Genomic DNA, 9,298 nt, shown 5'->3' with positions numbered 1-9,298 from the left:
GGAAGAGAAGGGGAGAGAGGGAGGGGGGAAGAGAAGGGGAGAGAGGGAGGGGGGAAGAGAAGGGGAGAGAGGGAGGGGGAAGAGAAGGGGAGAGAGGGAGGGGGGGAAGAGAAGGGGAGAGAGGGAGGGGGGAAGAGAAGGGGAGAGAGGGAGGGGGGGAAGAGAAGGGGAGAGAGGGAGGGGGGGAAGAGAAGGGGAGAGAGGGAGGGGGGAAGAGAAGGGGAGAGAGGGAGGGGGGGAAGAGAAGGGGAGAGAGGGAGGGGGGGGAAGAGAAGGGGAGAGAGGGAGGGGGGGAAGAGAAGGGGAGAGAGGGAGGGGGGAAGAGAAGGGGAGAGAGGAGGGGGAAGAGAAGGGGAGAGAGGGAGGGGGGGGGGAGAGAAGGGGAGAGAGGGAGGGGGGAAGAGAAGGGGAGAGAGGGAGGGGGGGAAGAGAAGGGGAGAGAGGGAGGGGGAAGAGAAGGGGAGAGAGGGAGGGGGGAAGAGAAGGGGAGAGAGGGAGGGGGCAGAGAAGGGGAGAGAGGGAGGGGGAAGAGAAGGGGAGAGAGGGAGGGGGGGCAGAGAAGGGGAGAGAGGGAGGGGGAAGAGAAGGGGAGAGAGGGAGGGGGAAGAGAAGGGGAGAGAGGGAGGGGGAAGAGAAGGGGAGAGCGGGAGGGGGAAGAGAAGGGGAGAGAGGGAGGGGGGGAAGAGAAGGGGAGAGAGGGGGGGAAGAGAAGGGGAGAGAGGGAGGGGGAAGAGAAGGGGAGAGAGGGAGGGGGAAGAGAAGGGGAGAGAGGGAGGGGGAAGAGAAGGGGAGAGAGGGAGGGGGAAGAGAAGGGGAGAGAGGGAGGGGGAAGAGAAGGGGAGAGAGGGAGGGGGGAGAGAGGGAGGGGGGAGAGAGGGAGGGGGCAGAGAAGGAGGGGGGAAGAGAAGGGGAGAGAGGGAGGGGGGAAAGGAGAAGGGGAGAGAGGGAGGGGGGGAGAGAAGGGGAGAGAGGGAGGGGGGGAGAGAAGGGGAGAGGGGGAGGGGGGAAGAGAAAGGGAGAGGGGGAGGGGGAAGGGAAGGGGAGAGAGGGAGGGGGGAAAGAGGTGGTGGGGGGCTGGGGGGTGAGGAAGAGGAAGCTGGTGTGGAGCATAAACACTGGCACGGACCAGTTGGGCCGAATGGCCTGTTTCTGGGCTGTAAACACTATGCAAGGGTCTGAAGATTCCGCCAAGAGGACCCCAGGGACATTTTTAGCCAGCGGTTGGTTTCCCGTACACAGGCAGTTGAGACCTAGTGTGGTCTTTTGGGTGAAGTGGGGTCAGAGGGCAGGGGTTAAGTGGACCAAAGTGGGCAGCCGTGTGGCGTCCCCATGTTAAAGTCCTACATTCTGTCCTTACTTTGTAAAAAACCTCCCCTTGTAACCCCACTTATAATGCAAATGCTGGCGTAAACTTGTCACATTCTATGTAGTGGAATGTACCAATGATATAATTTGGAGGGGGGGGGTTTGAGGGGCTGTGTTAATCCAGATTGTGTATTGGAGGCGGAACGTGAGGCCACCCCTTGCCGAATAGCGCAAGAAAACCAAAGCCAGGAGAGCCGACGGCTGAGGCGTGGCGATGGGCTACGTACAGCGTTGTCCGGATGGAAGATATATGAAGCTGGAGAGTTGTCAATGATGATGAGCTTGTTCAAGTCGCGCCCCAACTGGCTGAGGTCCTTGACGTAATTGCCTCGGTGGAAGACGCACGATTCGCGGAAGAGCCGGGTGCGGAAAGCTCCCCACTTGTCCAGGAGGTCGGCCACGGGGGTCAGCGTACTGCGTGAGCAACGGGAATTGGGGTCAGGTTAGGGTCAAAGGCGATCGAAACGGGAAAAAAAACCCAGCGAGGTTAACAATTACATCCAAAACTCGGCAGCCCCCCCCCCCCCCCGGTGTCCCAACTCGCACCGTGTCCCGTTCACCCATCACCCCTGTGCTCGCCGACCTACATAGAAGATAAGAGCAGGAGTAGGCCATTCGGCCCCTCAAGCCTGCTCCGCCATACAATGAGATTATGGCTGATCATCCAAATTCAGTACCCTGTCCCTGCCTTCTCCCCATATCCCTTGATCCCTTTAGCCTTAAGAAATATATCCAACTCCTTCTTGAATATATTTAATGAATTGGCCTCAACTGCCTTCTGTGGTAGAGAATTCCACAGGTTCACCACTCTCTGGGTGAAGAAATTCCTCCTCATCTCAGTCCTAAATGGCTTACCCCTTATCCTTAGACTGTGACCCCTGGTTCTGGACTCCCTGACCATCGGGAACATCCTTCCTGCATCTAGTCCTGTTAGAATTTTATAAGTTTCAATGAGATGCCCTCTCATTCTTCTAAACTCTAGCGAATATAAGCCTAATCGACCCAATCTCTCTCCATACGTCATTCCTGCCATCCCAGGTATCAGTCTGGTGAATCTTCGCTGCACTCTCTCCATGGCAAGAACATCCTTCCTCAGATAAGGCGACCAAAACTGCACACAATACTCAAGATGTGGTCTCACCAAGGCCCTGTACAACTGCAGCAAGACTTCCTTGCTCCTGTACTCGAATCCTCTCGCTATGAAGGCCAACATACCATTTGCCTTCTTAACCGCCTGCTGCACCTGCATGCTTACCTTCAGCGACTGGTGCACAAGGACACCCAGGTCTCGTTGCACTTCCCCTTTTCTCAATCTATTGCCGTTCAGATAATAATCTGCCTTCCTGTTTTTGCCACCAAAGTGGATAACCACGCATTTATCCACATTATACTGCCTCTGCCCAATCACCCAACCTGTCCAAATCATACTGGAGTTTCTCGGCATCCTCCTTACAGCACACAGGCCCACCCAGCTTTGTGTCGTCTGCAAGCTTGGAGATATTACATCTAGTTCCCTCGTCTACATTGGCTCCCGGTTAAGCAACGCCTCAATTTTAACATTTTCATCTTTGTTTTCAAATCCCTCCATGTGGGTGCTGAGTCTTTGAGAATATTCAAGGCCGAGATCGATAGGTTTTTGGACTCTAGGGGAATCGAGGGATATGTAGATCGGGCGGGAAAGTGGAGTTGGGGGTTGAAGATCAGCCATGATCTTATTGAATGGCTCGAGGGGACAAATGGCCGACTCCTGCTTCTATTTCTTATGTTCTATGGCCTCGCCCCCCTCACTATCTCTGTAACCTCCTCTAGCCCTGCAACCCCCTCCCACTTTACTAGGTTAAAGGCGCTATATTAATACAAGTTGTTCTTGCAGTTGAAAGATCTTAAACAACAGAAAAAAATATCCCCCTCCTCCCAAAACCACCCCAATCTGAAGGTGGGATCTTGCAACCATAGGGACAGGTGCAGCTTGGGATGTTTAATGCCGCAGAGAGCGCGATTGAGGAAGTATCGTTGACTGGGAAGGACTCACCTTGGAGAGGCTAGCCGTGAATAGCACGCACTCAAAGAGCTCGCCCATCCGTCTTAAAAACTCATCTACGTGAGGCCTCTTTAAGACATACACCTGCAACACAGGATGGTACTGGTGAGGGGGGAGGAACCAGAGACACAGACACGTATAGCCTCCTTCAGTTCTGTAATATTCACGATTCTATTACAAAGCACTGGGAGCAGAGGAAGGGGGAAGAAAGGAGCGAGAGAGAGAGAGAAGGGAGGGGTGAGAGAGGGGAGGGGAAAGGAGGAAGTGGAAGAGATAGTGGAGAGGAGGAAAGGGAAGAGGAGAGAGGAGGATGAGGGAAAGACAGGAGCGAAGAAAGTGGTGAAAGAGAGTGATGTAAAAAGACTACTGAGCACTTCGTTTGAGTATAAAACAAGGCTTTAATCAACTGTTTCACAACCATGAGTTCTAGTTACATCACTAGTTCCTGGTTACAGAAACATCCTGAACAAGCTGGGCCCACGCCCGAGTATTTATACTCCTTGGACAGCGCCACCAGCTGGCCGCCCAGTGTTACTTCATGAGTCATGATAAGATTCATGAGAGAGAGGACGCAAGAATTCAGAGGAGTCGGCCATTCGACCCATCGGGTCTGCTCCACCATTCAATAAGATCATGGCTGATCATCAACCTCAACTCCACTTTCCCGCCCGATCTACATATCCCTTGAATCCCCTGGAGTCCAAATATCTCTCTCAGCCTTGAATATACTCAATGACTCAGCCTCCACAACCCTCTGGGGCAGAGAATTCCAAAGATTCACAACCCTCCGAGTGAAGAAATTTCTCCTCATCTCAGTCTTAAATAGCCGACCCCTTATCCTGAGACTATGCCCCCTAGTTCGAGACTCTCCAGCCAGGGGAAACAACCTCTCAGCATTTACCCCGTCAATCCCCTTAAGAATCTTGTATGTTTCAATGAGATCACCTCTCGTTCTTCTAAACTCCAGAGAGTATCGACCCATTCTACACAATCTCTCCTCATAGGACAGCCCTCTCATCCCAGGAATCAATCTAGTGAACCTTCGTTGCACCGCCTCCAAGGCAAGTATATCCTTCCTTAGATAAGGAGACCAAAACTGTGCACAGTACTCCAGGTGTGGTCTCGCCAGAGCCCTGTACAATTGTGGCAAGACTTCCTTACTCGTGTACTCCAACCCTCGAGCAATAAAGGCCAACATGCCATTTGCCTTCCTAATTGCTTGCTGTACCTGCCTGCTAACTCTGTTTCCTGTACGAGGACATCCAAGTCTCTCTGAACAGCAACATTTAATCGTTTCATAGGTGTTGAAAAGAAGGGTAAAGAGAGTAGAGAGGAAGAAAAGGAAGAGATGAGAGGGGGAAGGGGAAAAGGACAAAGAGAAGGGTGAAGAAGGGGAAGGAAGAGTGGGAGGAGGGGCAGGGTGTTCCAATTTGAAAGGTTTTGATGGATTAGGACTTCTGTCCATTGGGAGTGAATGGGGAGGGGGCTGGGTCCATTGGGCTTCTCTACATTGGGAGTGAATGGGGAGGGGGCAGGGTCCATTGGGCTTCTCTACATTGGGAGTGAATGGGGAGGGGGCTGGGTCCATTGGGCTTCTCTACATTGGGAGTGAATGGGGAGGGGGCTGGGTCCATTGGGCTTCTCTACATTGGGAGTGAATGGGGAGGGGGCTGGGTTCATTGGGCTTCTCTACATTGGGAGTGAATGGGGAGGGGGCTGGGTCCATTGGGCTTCTCTACATTGGGAGTGAATGGGGAGGGGCTGAGTCCATTGAGATTCTGTACATTAGGAGTGAATGGGGAGGGGCTGGGTCCATTGGGATTCTGTCCATTGGGAGTGAATGGGGAGGGGCTGAGTCCATTGGGAGTGAATGGGGAGGGGGCTGAGTCCATTGAGATTCTGTCCATTGGGAGTGAATGGGGAGGGGCTGAGTCCATTGAAATTCTGTACATTAGGAGTGAATGGGGAGGGGGCTGGGTCCATTGGGCTTCTCTACATTGGGAGTGAATGGGGAGGGGCTGAGTCCATTGAAATTCTGTACATTAGGAGTGAATGGGGAGGGGGCTGGGTTCATTGGGAGTGAATGGGGAGGGGCTGAGTCCATTGAGATTCTGTACATTAGGAGTGAATGGGGAGGGGCTGGGTCCATTGGGATTCTGTACATTGGGAGTGAATGGGGAGGGGGCTGAGTCCATTGAGATTCTGTCCATTGGGAGTGAATGGGGAGGGGCTGAGTCCATTGGGAGTGAATGGGGAGGGGGCTGAGTCCATTGAGATTCTGTCCATTGGGAGTGAATGGGGAGGGGCTGAGTCCATTAGAAGTGAATGGGGAGGGGGCTGGGTCCATTGGAAGTGAATGGGGAGGGGGCTGGGTCCATTGGGATTCTCTACATTGGGAGTGAATGGGAAGGGGTTGAGTCCAATGGGAGTGAATGGGGAGGGGTTTGGTCCATTGGGAATGAATGGGGAGGGGGCTGGGTCCATTAGAAGTGAATGGGGAGGGGGCTGGGTCCATTGGAAGTGAAGGAGAAGGGGTTTGGTCCATTAGAAGTGAATGGGGAGGGGGCTGGGTCCATTGGGATTCTCTACATGGAGAGTGAATGGGGAGGGGCTGAGTCTATTGGGATTCTGTACATTGGGAATGAATGGGGAGGGGTTTGTTCCATTGGAAGTGAATGGGGAGGGGGCTGGGTCCATTGGGATTCTCTAAATTGGGAGTGAATGGGAAGGGGTTGAGTCCAATGGGAGTGAATGGGGAGGGGTTTGGTCCATTGGGAGTGAATGGGGAGGGGGCTGGGTCCATTGGGAGTGAATGGGGAGGGGGCTGGGTCCATTGGGAGTGAATGGGGAGGGGGCTGGGTCCATTGGAAGTGAATGGGGAGGGGGCTGGGTCCATTGGGATTCTCCACATTGGGAGTGAATGGGAAGGGGCTGAGTCCAATGGGAGTGAATGGGAAGGGGTTTGGTCCATTGGGATTCTGTCCTTGGTCTGTGTCAATTCACCTTGGGATAACTGCAGCAATGAGGCGCTACCAGAATATCCCCACACACAGGTCAGTGGTCACTCGGGGCAGGACAGTGCCTGCAGAAACTAGGGCGGCAGGAATCTGACGGGCGAATCGTGTGTGATGGTCACAGCTGCCTCCTGAGCCAAGTAGTCAAGGACAGGCCAGAGTTGCACTGACAGCCTATCCTGGATTACTTGAACCAAGTCACAGCCCCAGCAGAAATGCCAAGAGCTCCAGCTCACGGTGAAGTTCATTCGGTTGAAGGCCAGGCCCCTGGTTCTGCCAGCCACTCCTGGTCGGACTCCAATCGTTTGCGCCGAGGGGAAGCAGCGAGCAGCAGGCTGGGACCCAGCGCGCCAACGCTCGATTCCAAATTCCTCAGTAGTTGATCGGCAGCCATTTGTTTTTCCGATCGAGGACGGAGATCTCGCTACAGGTGGCCAACGGTGTCTTCAAACCCCCTCACCAACCCCAAACCCCAGCCTGTAAAACCAAGCATCATAGACATTCTGCCAAAAGGAGGGTTTCAATCACATTCAGTTCTCTGAAAGGCTGGTATGATGGTGGCATTTGAGGGGGATCCAGAACCTTCCGCGGTCACGTCCTTCGCTGCCCCCCTCGCCCCACCAGTCAACCATCTTCTCTGGCTTAGAGGCCGAGTGCCAGTGACCTTACGCCCGCTCGCCCTCGTTAGTCAGCAACCAGAGGCCCAGGGCTGCACGAGACTCACCCAACAATTCAGGTTCTGTCGATCTCCCCGTTGGGGGGGGGGGTGGCGGGGAAGGGATGGTGCTCACTCACTGCCGGTGATCGGTTACAGAGGAGCATGGCAAAGGCAGGGGGTAGGGAGGCTGTGCCCGTGATGCTGCTCTTCCATCACGCGAGGTTACGCTCTCTCACCTGATGCATGACGCCGTCGATCTCCACCGGAATAATGAAGTCCGCGTTGTTCACCGGCTGCGGGAGAAAGGCAATCATCCCGTCAGGAAGCGATAGAATCCGGTTTGGAACCCTGGGCTTCCCCATCCCACCTCAGATGAAGACCATCCTTTATTCCCCCAGCCCCTCCCTGCCATTCACACCGGGGTGTCAGCCTTGGCTCAGTGGGCAGCGCTCTCGTCTCTCAGTCAGACGGTCGTGGGTTCAAGTCCCGCTCCAGAGACTTAAGCACATAAAGCTAGGCTGACACTCCCAGTGCAGTGCTGAGGGAGTGCAGCACTGTCAGAGGTGCCGTCTTTCAGATGAGACGTTAAACTGAGGCCCCGTCCGCTCTCAGGTGGATGTAAAAGATCCCACTGCCACTATTTCGAAGAAGAGCAGGGGAGTTCTCCCTGGTGTCCTGGCCAATATTTATCCCTCAACCAACATCACTAAAACAGATTATTAGGTCATTATCACATTGCTGTGTGTGGGAGCTTGCTGTGCGCAAATTGGCTGCCGTGTCTCCTGTGGTAAACCACTGTTAACCTGTACATGCCTGTGTGGTAAACCACTGTTAACCCTGTACAAGTCCAGGCATGTCTCAGTCCCTGGTTCCACCCCTAAGCCTGGGTATAAAGGTGACTCACCACCCTTCCCCCGGGAGCTCTTAGGATGGATTCACTAGCAGAGGCATGCTCTAGTTCTTAGTCAATAAAAGCCTACTTCATTTAAGTCCATCTCGTAGTCTTCAGTATTGTTGTTAGCGCATCAATTTTATTGACTAATTTTCAACATGGAGCAAATCTTGAAGCCGGAACGTTTAGACCTGGATCCTCAAGCAGCAGATGCAGCCAATAACTTTGAACACTGGCTGAGCTGTTTCGAAGCCTTCCTGGAGGCCTCCAGCACTACTGTCACTACAGATGACGCGAAACGGCTTGTCTTGAACTCACGGGTGAGCCACCGAGTCTACTCGATCATCCGAGACGCCACTACTTACGCGGCCACCATCGCGACGCTAAAGGAACAATATGTGAGGCCTGTTAACGAGGTCTACGCCAGACACCTCCTGGCTACCCGAAAACAGCGCCCCGGGGAATCGGGCGCTGAATATTTACTGGCACTGAGAGTCCTCGGCCGGGACTGTAATTACAAAACGGTGACGGCCAAGGAATGCACGGAAGACCTGATCCGAGACGCTTACGTAGCCGGCATCAGGTCCAACTATACTCGGCAGAGGCTGCTGGAACAGAGGGGGCTCGACCTGCAGAAGACGGTGGCCCTCGCTAACTCGTTAGACGTGGCCCTCCAGAACATGGACGCCTACCCCCCTGACCGGATGGCCACGTGGATGCCACGGGAGCAGCCATCTTGGGACCCGGTAAGGCCACAAGCCGCCAGCAGCCCAACTACAGCTGCAATGACCAGAGGCCAGAAATGCTACTTCTGCGGCCAGGCCAAGCACCCCAGACAGCAATGCCCAGCAAAGGACGCGACCTGCTCCAAATGCGGCAAGAAAGGCCACTACGCGAGAGTGTGCAAGGCGAAATCGACCCCCAATTCCAGCAGCGCCACGTGTGAACCGTACAGGCCGCCATTTTGGACCCCACCAACCACATGAGAGCCTTGCGGGCCGCCATTTTGGACACCATCAGCCGAGGGGGAGCCGCCATCTTGGACACCATCTCGGGACCAGGCCCTCGGCGCAGGCGAATACTACAGCGACCCACCGACCTCGACGATGGCCTCCATCACCCTGGACCAATCTAGGCCCCACCAACTAGCCAGGTCCATGATGAACGTAAAGGTAAATGGCCATGCCACAAATTGCCTTTTCGACTGCGGAAGCACGGAGAGCTTCATCCACCCCGACACGGTGCGACGCTACTCCCTATCGGTTATGCGCACACGCCACCAGGTCTTTATGGCCTCAAAGTCCCATACGGCGGACGTCGGCGGCTAC

The 9,298-nt window shown here is 54.5% G+C and overlaps 1 pseudogene across 1 annotated transcript in view; it reads right to left on the bottom strand.

Moving 5' to 3' along the window:
* Nucleotides 1-1,095: 1,095 nt before the first annotated feature.
* The window catches only part of LOC147120612 (carboxy-terminal domain RNA polymerase II polypeptide A small phosphatase 1-like), a 43,772-nt pseudogene continuing 35,569 nt past the window's right edge, over nt 1,096-9,298 (bottom strand). The window contains exons 4-6 of the transcript XR_015078213.1: nt 7,315-7,371; nt 3,398-3,490; nt 1,096-1,779 (exon numbers count right to left, since the gene is read on the bottom strand). The product of XR_015078213.1 is annotated as a carboxy-terminal domain RNA polymerase II polypeptide A small phosphatase 1-like (transcript). The remainder of the gene's footprint in view (nt 1,780-3,397; nt 3,491-7,314; nt 7,372-9,298) is intronic.

Source organism: Somniosus microcephalus, chromosome 4 (genome assembly GCF_052327205.1).
Source record: "Somniosus microcephalus isolate GS21.2 chromosome 4, FLI_Smic_1.0, whole genome shotgun sequence".
Lineage (NCBI taxonomy): Eukaryota > Metazoa > Chordata > Chondrichthyes > Squaliformes > Somniosidae > Somniosus > Somniosus microcephalus.
Note: the sequence above shows the minus strand (reverse complement) of the source record. Positions and strands in the feature narration are given on the sequence as shown.